Source organism: Hevea brasiliensis, chromosome 18, assembly GCF_030052815.1.
Source record: "Hevea brasiliensis isolate MT/VB/25A 57/8 chromosome 18, ASM3005281v1, whole genome shotgun sequence".
Lineage (NCBI taxonomy): Eukaryota > Viridiplantae > Streptophyta > Magnoliopsida > Malpighiales > Euphorbiaceae > Hevea > Hevea brasiliensis.
Genome location: NC_079510.1, coordinates 454,882 through 469,398, shown reverse-complemented (window position 1 = coordinate 469,398; position 14,517 = coordinate 454,882). Strand labels below are relative to the sequence as shown.

The 14,517-nt window shown below is 34.8% G+C and overlaps 1 non-coding gene and 2 pseudogenes across 1 annotated transcript; 2 read left to right on the top strand and 1 right to left on the bottom strand.

Annotated features, from left to right (window-relative positions):
* The first annotated feature begins 1,540 nt into the window (after positions 1-1,540).
* On the top strand, positions 1,541-4,604 carry LOC131176070 (iridoid oxidase-like; annotated as a pseudogene).
* A 3,092-nt stretch (positions 4,605-7,696) lies between these two features.
* LOC131176198 (small nucleolar RNA R71) lies at positions 7,697-7,803 on the bottom strand. Its single transcript, XR_009146323.1, has one exon. It is a non-coding gene; the product is annotated as a small nucleolar RNA R71 (small nucleolar RNA).
* Positions 7,804-11,152: 3,349 nt separating this feature from the next.
* Positions 11,153-14,517, top strand: part of LOC131176069 (uncharacterized) — a 75,674-nt pseudogene continuing 72,309 nt past the window's right edge.

The following is a 14,517-nucleotide window of genomic DNA, read 5'->3' as shown; positions in this document are numbered from 1 at the left end:
GATTTTTAATATTTAGAATTATTTGAGGTTAGGGATATTTTCAAATCAGTGCATATGACTGTTTTTTTAATTTTTTATCAGAAAGAATTTTTTTTAATTAATTTTGCTTTGATTGAAACTCAAACTGAAGACCTAACAGCCATGAAGACAACTCCATTACTATTAAATTGAAGCTCACTGATTTTAATACTTAAGGTTATGGGAATTCTTGGACTAGTTTATGTGCACTTAAGTCTTATTAATTTTCTCTTCAGGCGATTTTAATACTTAAAATTAAAGGTATATTCTTGCTTCAGTTTATGTTCATTGAGATTAAATCTTTTTAGTCTTTTCTTTTAAATCTTTTTAGTCTTTTATTTGAGGATGCATTGTGCATTTAGGATATTATTATTTTTTTTTAAATAATCAAGCTAAATCGATATTGATAATTAAGAAAGTGAGGCTCCTACCCTTACAAATTAACTAGACTCACCCTGCTGAATACCTTATCTAAGCTAAAATGACACTGATAACTACTTATGTCCCCTCATAAATATGAAAACTCTACAAGGATCTGATTAAGGTTTGCCTTCATCTCCAGGAAGCTCAGTGGGCCAAAAAAGGACGCAATAATTTGCCAACGTTCACATGTTAGCCCACACATACAACTAGATTTTATCGAAGGAAGATGTCAAGATTTATCTTATAAAGGAGCTATGTAGCACGGAAACGGAAACGCGGACACGGGGAAACGCGGAAACGGACACGGGGAAACGGCATTTTCAAAAATATAGGAAACGAAAACGTGGGGGAAACGCGTAAATATAAAAAATATAGGGATATATATATATATATATATATATATATATATATATATATATATATATATATATATATATATATATATATATATGAATTTGAAAGTCCTAATTATAACAAATTTAAATTTTAAAAAGAGAAAAAAATAATAAAATTAATTATTTAATTAGATTATTTATATATTTATAATTATAAATAATTGAAATAATAAATATATAGAATAATAAAATTAATATTAAAATACTGAAAATAAAGATTTAAAGTTTTGATAAAGTGAAAATTGAATAAAAAAAATAATAATGATTAAAAAAGATTTTCAAATAGGAAATAACGTGGGTATTAGGATTCGGGGAAGGAGAGAGCCATCGGAGAAGGAGCAGCGCCATTGGGGACCAGTCACCTACCGCCGGCACGTTGCCCCCACCAGGTACTCCTCCTCCTTCTTCTTCTTCTTCTTCTTCTTCTTCTTCTTCTTCTTCTTCTCTTTTCTTTGCCTTCTCCTTTCTTCCTGCAGGTGGGCGACTTTTTTTTTTTTTTTTTAAGAAACGCGTGTCCGGCGAAGGAAACGCGTTTCCGATTTCAAGGAATTACGGAAACGGCCCGGAGACGTTTCCTCACCGTGTCCTAACGTTTCCGGCAAGGAAACGTTTCCAGAACGGGGAAACGCTCCCACCTCCCGTTTCCGTGCATCCTAGTAAAGGAGCAGCTGCTAGCAGTAGCTGTCTCAAAACACAAGAGAGGAATGGATTACATGTACAGTTTCCTTGTTTGTTCAAGTCTTTTCTTATCACTAGCTCAGGTTCTATGCCTAAATGGAAAAAAAGTGTGAAATGGAACCAAGAACCTGCCTCCAGGGCCTCCAGGATGGCCATTCTTGGACAATATTTTTGATCTTGGAACTGTGCCCCATCAAGCTCAACAGGAGCTCAAGTTGAAGTATGGACCTGTGCTCCGGTTAAGACGAGGATCCATGGAAACAATGGTGATACAGTCGGCCAAGGCTGCGGCAGAGCTGTTCAAGAATCACGACGCCAGCTTCTGCGACAGTAAGTGTCTTGAAGTATTAACGAGTCATAACTATAGAGATGAGGTCACTTGTAGTTGGCCAGTTTAGCCTGTACTGGCGCATGCTTAGGCGTCTTTGCACAATGGAAATGATGACCAATAAGCGAATCAGTGAGACAACCTCCATATGGCGGAAATGCATTGATCAAATGATACGGTAATGAAAAATTTTAAGGTTCATTTAATTTTAACTATTGATTGTTATTATATTCATCATACAAGTAACAAATTTACCAAATAATTTCTCGTAATTTTGATTTCACGGTAAACAATGAATATGATGAATTTGTTATACATATAATAGATTTACTAAAAGATTTCTTGTAACATTGAGTGTTGAATATCACTTTTTCTATGTGAATTAACTTCGTAATGGTCAATTGATAAATTCAACTGCTAATGCTTGTTTATCTTATGGGGTTTGATATAATTATATTATTTTTAGATACGGACTTTAACACTATTGAATTATTTAATCATCTTATTTTGCTTTAAATATGATCACCTTCAAAATCTCTCATTCTTAGTTAGAGTTTTTTTTTTTATCAGTCGAATAAAATTTTATTAATAATTTTAAGAAACTAGGAAAAACGTAACATAAACACATTTACTAAAACCCTATCAGTAGAACTCCTCCATACACTCAACTTATTTTGCATCGATCTGTCTTGAAATTTCTGGAATTGGCAGCTATTGCTTCCTTTAAAACACTTATATTTTAACTAGCTTACATGATCTGCTTTTAAATATATTAGTAACACGTAGGACTTAATATATAATAAAATGGTGAAAATTAATTCAATGCACATAGTTAAAATCCTTCAATTTTAGGAAAAAAAAAAAGGTGGATCATAATAAGTCACTATATGTGAATGTTCACTAGGAGTATTGAAGAGGATGAAGCAGCTGCAAGTGCAAGGGGAGAATCAGTCGTAGTGATTTTACCTCACTCTCTCTTCATAATGGCATTCAACGTAGTTGGTAACCTCATGCTATCAAGAGACCTTTTGGATTCACAGAGTAAAGAAGGGTATGAATTTTTTGAAGCAATGGGAAGGGTTGTAGTGTGGGTAGGGAAGCCAAACACAGCAGACTTTCTACCATTCTTGAAATGGTTAGATCCACAAGGACTGAGGAAGAACATGTTGAAAGATTTGGGACGAGCAATGGAGATAATTGAAGGGTTTGTGAAAGAGAGGATTGAAGAGCATAAACAGAATGAGGAGAAGGCTAAGGACTTTCTAGACACATTGTTGGAATTTGAAGGTGATGGGAAAGATTGGAAGGAGAAGATCCATATGAAAAAATCATCATAATCATATTGTTAAGCACATTAACATAACTTAATCCCCATTTGGCATTGAAGTATATGCTAAACATATGCTTTTCAAAAAAATAAATCCTTTTAGATGTTGAAAAAAAGCAGTTTGAAACAAACTATTTTATTATTTTAGAGTTTTTATGACAAATATGTCAACAGCAATTAATTTTTAGAACTCTCTAGCAAATATATTTTAAAAAGTGCTTTATCAACAACAATTCCAATAACAATGTCAAATAGACACTTAAGAATTCCGAATTGTAATCTTTTCTCTATTGTTTCAACAAGATTGCCCTTTTGCACATAATTATGTTATATAATTCATGAAGCCAAGATAATTTGTTATGAGGGAAGCACTTAATTAACTGCACTTCGGATTAAAATTAATTAATTTTGTTTGTGTTTAATTTTCAAGGAAATATTTTTGCTGGGTCAGAGACTACAAGTATAGTAGTAGAATGGGCCACGGCAGAGTTACTTCGCAAACCTGCAGGCATGAGAAAGGTTAAAGAAGAACTCAATGAAGTTGTTGGAGTAAATAGAAAAGTTGAAGAGAGTGACATAGAGAAGTTGCCATATTTGCAAGCTTTTTTGAAGGAAACATTTCGGTTCCATTCTCTAATTCCTTTGCTCCTCCCAAGAAACACAATACAAGATACAGATTTCATGGGATACCACATACCCAAAGATACTCAAGCTTTTGTGAGTGCATGGCCGATAGGAAGTGACCCGGATTCTTGGGAAGATCCATTAGCCTTTAAGCCTGAGAGATTTCTTGGTTCAAACATTGACTACAAAGGACAAAATTTAAAACCCATTCCATTTGGATCAGGGAGGCAGATTTGTGTAAGTATGTTATTGGCTGAACGAGTAGTTCTCCTTGGTCTGCCATGTTTAATTCACTATTTTGATTGGGAACTTGACAAGGACTTAACTGTAACATCTCACACCTGGCTGAGAGCGATCCTCTGGGAGGACATGGCTAGTTGGTGAGGGGGCAGGAACGAACCAAGTCCCACATCAGAAAGGGAGGTGAAAGTGATAGGTTATATAAGTAGCAAGCCTTCTAACCTGGATAGCGCACTTTTGGACCTCAAAGAAGGAATTAAAGGGATAAAGCCGTGAGGTCCAGTGGGCCAAAACGGACAATACTATCCTGTGGGCTAAGAAGGAGTGTTACATCAACCCTTGAGACCTTAGATTAGAGAGAAAGGACTGGGATATAAGTGAGAAAGCTTATGCCTTTGAATGTCATACCCAAGAGACGTCCAATGAAGGTGACTACTTGAAGAACAAAACATAGACACTTTCAAGTTTAGTCTGTGTGGAAGGTGTATCTCTTAATAATGTAGGATCCCCTATGCAGATTGTGTGGTTGCGTGATTACAAAAATGCTATTCTGCAACAAAACAAAACTTAGAAAAAAAAAAAAAAAAAACGCACCAATGAGGTGATAAGGGATGTACGGTCTTGAGTTTGAATTCATGTCTAAGTCAATAACATAAAAAAAAAACCAACAAAATAAATCTACTATTAGCTAATTTGTTTAAGTACAAAAGAAAACCAAACATACCAATGAGTTTAAACTTAGTGGTAAGGGATTTAAGGTCTTGAGTTTGAGTCCACGTTCAAGTCAATTGCACCAAAAAAAAATCAACAAAATAAATCCACTATGACAAGAAAGATAATGAAAAAAAATTGAAAGGTTGGAATCATCAAACAAAAATGGCTAGTTTGTATCTAGGGTAGGATTTTTGCTATTTAGTCTAAAGTCTAAACCAACCCACCACTGCCCAGAAGTGACTGGCCACCATCCATCGTTTATATATGTTGTTTTGAAAAGGCTGACAAATGACTTGTACCATCAAATAATCAAGAAAGGTGAGATGTCATATGTACCAAGATCCTAGGAAAAACACCAACAACACTAATCCGAGAAAGTTCATCAGATAATCTAAGGACAATGATCTGAATTCAAAGGCGTGATGATATTCTGTGCATTGAATCAATCTTCTAATCCTTTGAAAATTTTTTTTTAATAAGTGTAACCATCGATATATGTTTCAAATATGAAGGAAGATGGTTGTAATTTAAATGAAGTACTTGCAGGATAGCATTTATTTCACAAAAATAATTATCATTTATTTCTTTGAAGTTTTTAATTATAAAAAAAAAGAATAATTATCTTGCACTTCAATAATCATTTATTTCTTTGAAGTTTTTAATTATTTTTCTAGTTTATTTTTACCATTTTATTATGTATGCAGATTTTATTTGACAATTGATGCATGCATTTTATATCATCATTTAGATATAATTTTTGCACATAATTTACCCTTGTTCATAGCCATCATTATAGATATTAGTATATATTTAGTCAATTTTGCAATTTTCACTTTTCTTAGTTTAATTTTTGGAATTTATTTGTTTTGTAGGGTAAATTTGGAGAAATTTGATGTATTTTGATCAGAGTAGCCATTTGGAGGAGATTAAAGTCGAATTGCAAAAAATTTTGAAGTTGAGTAAAAAATGGCCGAGAGCGACACAACCTGCAGCACAACCGAATTAGCTTATGTCGCAGGTTGTGTCGATCGTCAGATATTCACGCCGAGAGCTACACAACCCGCGACACAACCAACGACACAACTGACTCGGCTTATGTCATTTTTACTGGAAATGGTTGACGTGGCATTTCCGTTACTCCAGCTTTTTACCTCACTTTCTCTGGAACCTTCCCCCTTTTACCCATTCTAGGGCAGTCCCCTCACCTATATAAAGTCACATTTTATCATTTTCTTTCCATAGAGAGCAAGGGAGGCATTTTTGGCAAGAATAGAAAGAGAGAAGGAGGGAGCACGTTCTGCATTTTTCCAGCAGCAGCAAGGATCACGTTTCTGCACTTTTCTGCAGCAGATCCTTCTGCATTTTTCTGGGTTTTTCTACCCCTTGGCTTACATTTCCATTATTTCTTCATTTATACATTTGGGTTTGTCTTAAAACTATGAATAGTGAGTAGTTGATTGAGATTCTAGAGATGGGTTTGTAAATATTGATTTGTATTGTGGTTTTGAACTGATTTAGCCATTTAAATGGGATTTGTTACATTTTGATTTATTGCTTGTGAGCTTGTTGCCTTGCTTGATGAATGGGCCCTCATTAAGTTAAGTTTTAATCCTTAATAGATGGACTGAAAAGTAAATATTAGGGATAGATAATCTTGCAATAAACTTTATTTTCTTGGTGTTAGAGATAAGCTAAGAGGATTAAGGGGAACTTTCCAAAAATCAATTAGAGCTTTAAATGGGTTTTTGTTAGGTTTGAAATACCGTGAAAATAGGGTTTGATTTAATGAAAACCAACTTTGAAATGCTTGAAAAAGGTTTCAAAAATTTAAGAATTGATTTCCCTCAAAATTGCAATTCTCATGTGTTTGGCTAAATTAGGGATAAACCACATGCAAACAATATTGAAAAATCCAATCTCTAGAATCACTTTATTTTTTATTGAATTTAGATTTAATTCCTCTCAAATTTCATAAATAGAAATTTCAAATTAATTTTTGGTAATCTAGTTTAATTAATTTTAGTTAATTGTTTGATTTAGTTTTAATTCCTCAAATACCAATTTTAATTCCAAATTTCATTTTACATCTTTAATTTTTGTCATTCTAATTAGCTTATACTTTTATTTCCAATTTAAGCACAATTCCCTGTGGGATCGATATCATTTTTTAAAACTATACTACTGTGACCCGTGCACTTGCGGACACACCGTATCAAGTTTTTGGCGCTGTTGCCGGGGAATTGTTTGTTTTTAAGTTGGATTTTAATTGTTTTAAGCTAATTAGAATTTTTATTTTCTTTTATTTTCACTACTGTTCCTTGTGTTTTTCAGGTACTTTTCTTGTTTATGAGACGATCGAAAAGCACAAGTGATACTGAATTGTTGTTCAACCCTGAAATTGAAAAATTCTGTCGAGCCAACAAAAAGGAATACAAGAGAAGAAAAGAAGCAGAAAAAGAAGAACAACAAAGATTTGAGCAAGAGGAGACAATTAAAAATATGGAGAATCAAAATAGAGCTATTGGTGGAAACAATGGAGGAAATGAGCAAAACGGGCAAAATGAAGTGGTTAATCAAAATGATCCTCAAAGAAGATCCATGTTGGATTATGCTTTTCCTAGATGTGCAGATGTGAGAGATAACATACCTATCATTGGAGCTAATCAATTTGAGTTGAAGACTGGTCTCATTCAAATGGTTCAGAATTCACAATTTAGAGGTAGTCCACTTGAAAATCCTCATTCTCATTTGAAGAAATTTTTGATGATATGTGGCACACAAAGGCAGCCTGGAGTTTCAGATGAAGTTATTCGGCTCACCTTATTTGCATTCTCTCTTCGGGATTCAGCATTGGAGTGGTATGACTCACTTCCACAAGCTATTATAGCTACTTGGGAGTAGCTATCTCAAGCTTTTCTATCTCAATTTTTCCCACCTGGGAAGACCACTCATTTGAGGAATTTGATGGTAGCTTTTAAGCCAAGAGATGATGAAACTTTGTATGAATCTTGGATGAGATTTAAGGAGCTTGAAAGGCAATGTCCTCATCATGAAATACCCAAATGGATGATTGTTCAGAATTTCTACACCAGAGTTACTCCAGCCATAAGAAACACAATTGATTCACAAGCAGGAGGAGATTTCATGAGAATGACAAGTGAAGAATGCTATGATCTATTAGAGAAGATTGCTCATAATACCCATTTGTGGGGAAATCCTAGAGCACTTGAGCCAAAGAAGGCCGGGATTTATGAACATGACTCAGTTAGCTACATGAATGCAAGATTTGATCAGTTGACTCAGCTTCTTAGTGATTTTTGCACAAAGGCAACAACCTCAACTCCTACAACTATGCAACAAGTTGCCTTCACAGATGGAACCCAAAGTTGTGGAGTTGATTATTCTTCTTATGGTGATGATTATTTGCAAGAGCAAGCTGCTTATGCAGGAGGTTATCAACAAAAACCTATGGGAAATGCTTACTCTAATGTGAACAACTCAACATGGAGACCACAAGCAACTTTTGCTCAACAAAGTCAAAGCTCAAATTATCCTCATAACCAGCAGTTTATGCAGCAAAATAGGCCTCAATTTCAGCCTCAATTTCATCCCATAAGGCAGCCACAACCTGGATATCAAGCAAGAGCACAACAATCCCTTCCACCTCATGAACCGAAACCAACCTTGGAAAGCATGATGGAGAAATTTTTTGCTGAACAAAGCAAGATGAATAGCAAATTGGAGGAAGAAATGCAACACATGAGACAAACCATGGATCAATTACAAGCCCACAACCGCATGTTGGAGACTCAATTGGCTCAACAAACAAGCTCATCGGGAAGCAATTCCTATGGGAAACTACCTAGCCAACCACAAAACCCTCATGAACAATGTAAGGTTGTAACCTTGAGAAGTGGTAAAAAAGTTGGTCAAGAGAGTGAAAACAAGAGAGAAGAAAAAGAGAGCACAAAAGAAGAAAATTCAGTTGAGAGCAAGAAAAATGAAAAAGAAAAAGAAAGCAAAAGTGAGCAAGATGAGGGAGAGAAACCATACATCCCACCTGAACCTTACAAGCCCACCCTTCCCTACCCTCAAAGATTCATCAAGCATAAGCTAGACAAACAATTTGGCAAATTCCTTGAAGTGCTAAAGAAGTTGTATATCAATGTGCCATTCACTGAGGCACTATCCCAAATGCCAAGTTATGCCAAGTTTTTGAAGGAGATTCTTTCCAACAAGAGAAGGCTAGAAGATTATGACACCATCAACTTGGGAGAGTAATGCAGTGCTATAATACAGAAGAAGTTACCTCCCAAACTCAAAGATTCGGGTGTGTTTTCCATTCCTTGTCATATAGGTGATAATTGTGTGGCAAATGCCTTATGTGACCTTGGAGCTAGTGTCAGCCTAATGCCTCTTTCAATATATGGGAAGTTGAATATGAGAGAGTTGAAGCCCACAAACATGTATCTTTCATTGGCTGACTGTTCAATTAAGTATCCAGAAGGCATTCTAGAAAATGTGCCTATCAAGGTTGGGAAATTCTACATTCCGGTGGACTTTGTCATTTTAGATATGGAAGAAGACACAAAAGTTCCTATCTTATTGGGAAGACCCTTTTTGGCAACAGCTGGTGCATTAATTGATGTAAAGGGTGAGAAATTGACACTTAGAGTGGGAGATGATCAAATGATATTCAACATCAATCCAGCCATGAAAAGGAAACATGAAGAAGTTGAGTCTTGTTTGCGGGTAGACATTATTGATGAGATTGTTCAAGAGCATTTCAGAAAAAGCTATCCACAAGACCCACTTGAAAATTGCTTAGTCCATGGTGGGAGCATTGATGATGACAATCTCAACATAGCTGCTTTTGCACAACACTTGGAGAGCTCTCCACCACATCCTGAAGCCACAATTTTTCAACTTGAAGAAGTGCAAATTTTAGAGATCAAACAACCATCATTAAAGGTAGAGGATGCCCCAAAGGTAGATCTTAAACCTCTTCCTTCCAACCTCAGGTATGCTTTTCTTGGACCGAATGAAACATATCCTGTTATAATTAATGCATGTTTGACTGATATTGAGAATGAAAAATTGTTGAGAGTTTTGAGAGAATATAGAAGAGTTTTGGGTTATGCAATTGATGATATAAAGGGAATTAGTCCAACAGTTTTTATGCATAGGATTTTCCTTGAGCCAAATAGTAAACCTTCCATTGAACACCAAAGAAGATTGAATCCTACAATGAAGGATGTTGTGAAAAAGGAAATCCTAAAATTACTAGCTGCTGGAATTATTTACCCTATTTCTGACAGTGAGTGGGTTAGTCCTGTGCTTGTGGTACCAAAAAAAGGTGGGGTGACAGTTGTTAAAAATGAGAATAATGAATTGATACCCACTAGAACTGTTACAGGTTGGAGAATGTGCATAGACTATAGGAAGTTGAACAATGCTACAAGAAAAGACCATTTTCTCCTTCCTTTTATGGATAAAATGTTAGAAAGATTAGCCAAGCATTCATTCTTTTGTTACTTAGATGGATATTCTGGTTTCTTTCAAATTCCAATCCATCCTGATGACCAAGAAAAAACTACCTTTACCTGTCCCTATGGCACCTTTGCCTATCGAAGGATGCCATTCGGATTGTGTAATGCGCCTGGCACATTTCAAAGGTGCATGATGGCCATTTTTTCTGATTTTATTGAAGAAATTATGGAGGTCTTCATGGATGACTTTTCAGTATATGGCACTAATTTTGATTCATGCTTGACTAATTTGTCTAAAATCTTGCAGAGGTGTGCTGATAATGATTTGGTGTTGAATTGGGAGAAATGCCACTTTATGGTCCAAGAGGGAATCGTTTTAGGGCATTTAATCTCAAATAGGGGAATTGAAGTGGATAGAGCTAAAATATAAATTATTGAAAAAATGCCCCCTCCAACCACTGTCAAAGGAGTGCGGAGTTTTCTTGGACATGCCGGGTTTTACCGGCGATTTATTCAAGATTTTTCTAAACTTGCAAAACCCTTAACAAATCTCTTGAATCATGATGTTAAATTTGATTTTAATCAAGATTGTATGGTTGCTTTTTGCAGGTTAAAGACAGCATTAACAACAGTTCCTATCATGCAACCCTCGGATTGGACTTTGCCATTCGAAATCATGTGTGATGCAAGCGAGTTTGCTATTGGAGCTGTCCTTGGCCAGCGAAAAGATAGAAAACCTTATGCCATTTACTATGCAAGCCAAACCCTTGATGAAGCTCAAGTCAATTATGCTACAACTGAAAAGGAGTTCCTTGTGGTAGTATTTGCACTCAATAAATTTCGTTCTTATTTGGTCAACTCAAAGGTAATAGTTTTCACTGATCATGCAGCAATAAGGTATTTAATGAGCAAGAAAGAAGCTAAATCTAGGTTGATTAGATGGATTTTGTTACTTCAAGAATTTGATTTGGAAATAAGAGATAAAAAGGGTGTTGAGAATGTGGTGGCTGATCACCTTTCTAGGATAAAAACTGAAAATAAAGATGATGAAATTGTGCCAATTGATGAGTTTTTCATGAATGAGCAGTTGTATGTGTTGAATTCTGCACTTCCATGGTTTGCTGATATTGTGAATTTCTTGTCTTGTGGTGTCTTGCCACCTGATTTATCTTGGCAGCAAAAGAAAAGATTCTTGCATGATGTTAAATTTTATTCATGGGAAGAACCTCTTTTGTTTAGGAGATGCAATGATGGAATAATTAGAAGATGTATACCAGAGGAAGAAATAAATGATGTTATTTACCATTGTCATTCCTCTGAATATGGTGGTCATTTTAGTGTCTCAAAAACTGTTGAAAAAGTCTTGACATCAGGTTTCTATTGGCCTAAAATGTTTAAACATGTGAGAGATTTTGTAAGCAAGTGTGATAGGTGCCAAAGGGTAGGCAACATTTCCAAAAGAGATGAGATGCCCCAACAATCCATATTAGAAGTTGAATTATTTGATGTGTGGGGAATTGATTTCATGGGGCCATTTCCATCTTCTTATGGAAATAAATATATCTTGGTAGGGGTGGACTATGTATCTAAATGGGTAGAAGCTATTGCTACACCTACCAATGATGCAAAAGTTGTGGTGAAATTTCTGAAAAAATTTGTTTTGACCAGGTTTGGTGCCCCACGTGCCATAATCAGTGATGGCGGTAGCCATTTTTGCAACCACCAATTTGAAAAATTAATGAGAAAGTATGGGGTAAAGCATATGATTGCCACACCATATCACCCTCAAACAAATGGCCAAGTAGAAATCACAAATAGAGAAATCAAGCAAATCTTGGAGAAAACTGTCAATAAGTCTAGAAAAGATTGGTCCCTTAAATTAGATGACACTCTTTGGGTATATAGAACAGTATTTAAAACCCCCATAGGAAATACACCTTATAGGTTAGTTTTTGGGAAATCATGCCATTTGCCCGTAGAGTTAGAACATAAAGCTTATTGGGCCATTAGAGCAATCAATTTTGATTTACAAGCTGCTGGACACAAAAGACTTTTGCAACTTGATGAATTAGAAGAATTGAGACTTGATGCTTATGAAAATGCTAGGATCTATAAAGAAAGAACTAAAAAATGGCATGATAAGCATATCAAGAAAAAGGACTTTAAAGAAGGAGATTTGGTTCTCTTATTCAATTCAAGGTTGAAATTTTTTCCAGGAAAATTAAAATCAAGGTGGTCAGGTCCATTCAAAATTGTGAAAGTTTTACCTCATGGTACTGTGGAAATTTTTGGTGAAAAATCTGGTAATTTCAAGGTAAATGGGCAAAGATTGAGGCCCTATTTAGTTGGTGAGCCAATTGAAAAGATAGCAACTTGCTATCTTTCTCATTCTCCATAACATCTTGAGTGAGTATGGTCAAGCTAAAGACCTAAACTTAGCATTTTTGTGCATAACTCATAATTTTTCATTGATTCTTTATTTCTTTTATATATATATTTGTATTAAGTTTTTCCATACTCCTTATTCAGAGTTTGACATTGTTCTAATTTCCTTGTGCAGATGGGATGCAATGCATTGCAAGCAAATGAGCATAAAAAAATTTTATTTTAGTGTTAGCTTTAAATTTTAGCTTTAAATTTTAGTTTTAAATTTGTTCACTTACCATTTTCATCTTTCTTTTGTTGAGTATTTGCTGGTGATTCTTGTTGGATTCATTGCCCTTTTTGTTAATTTTAAGAGAAAATTTTTCCAAATTTTGACATCTTGGTTTACAAGGAAAACTTTTTGAATGTGGATGTGTGAATTGGTGCTTTGAAAAATTATTTTGTGTGAGTATTTGATGAACATAACAAGTTGAACAATTAAAATTCATGTTATGAAGGTTTAATCATTTGAAATCTAATTTGTTTCAATTTTTTAGGTGCTATGAAATTTGGTCAAATTTGGGCAGCAGATTGTACAACCTGCGACATAACCGGTTTTGCTTGTGTCGTCGCTTATGTTCGCTGGGCACAATTTTGGGCAGATTGTTGCACAACTTGCGACACAACCCCCCTATCCTTATGTTCTAACTTGTGTCGCCTGTTTGTTTGCAGGATAAGAACTCACTTCACCAGAATGGGCCTGCAACCACCCCATGCTAAAAAAAAAAAAAAAAAGCCCACTAACCCATAAAAAAAAAAAAAAAATTCATGTCTTTATTTTAGTTGCTTAATTAATTAGTATTTTGAACTTGTTTAGTTAATATTTTGCTTGTGTTGTTTTTATTTTACTTGAACCATTTACTTATTCAGTTTTTTTTTAGTTCCTCATAAAATACATTTTTCTTTTATGTTTTTAGTACATTGCTCACTTGCTTTTATGTGCTACTTCGAATTTACACTTGATGGTTACATTTTTGAGCTTAACTTCCTATTTCAACTTTTTGAGTTTAATTGATTTAATGGATTCCATCGCACTATTTCTTTTGCAATGAGTGCAGCAGCTGTCCAAATTTTATCTAATTAAATTGGCTGCACTTCAATGAGGTAACACTTCTTATCTCAGCTTGTGTCACTTTCAACACAAGTTGTGCTATCGCTTATGCAACAGGGTAATAATTCTCTATGCACATATAGCCAAATTATCCCATTCCTTGCACTCTTTTAACATTGAGGACAATGTTCATTCTGAGTATGGGGGAGAGGGTAAATTTTTTGCAAAAATTACTTTTTCCTTTTTCATTTGCATATAGTGACATACTCATTCATTACTTCATACTTGTACATATTCACGTATATACACTGCATATAGCTTCATATACTTAGTTATGCATACTTAGTTGCATATAGGTTGACTATACATTTATACACTCATGCATTTTATTCATTCATTTAAAATTTTTGAATTTTTAAACCAGTCTTTGAATTCCATAAGCCACTTATTCAAGCAATCCAACTTGTCTTTAGATGGTTAGTGGAATGAAAGTTCCAGCTGGGTACAAAGTCTTAAGCATTATTCTTTCTCTTACTTAATAGCTGAAAATTAATACATTCGTCTAGGTATGCAGATTCTGATTAGTTATTTTGAGTTTTGACTGTCTGGATAAGCCTTTAAGGAAGAAAATGGTCATTGTCGTCTCACCATTCCTAGAACAAGCATCTTAGATCTTTCAAAGCGAAATTTTTAACTTGCATTTGATAAGAATATGATTTAGGCATTCCTTCATATTTTAAACCTCACATTTAGCCTTAACCTCCCTTAATTTCATTTCAACCCTTGCAAACCCCCCTTGAACCTTA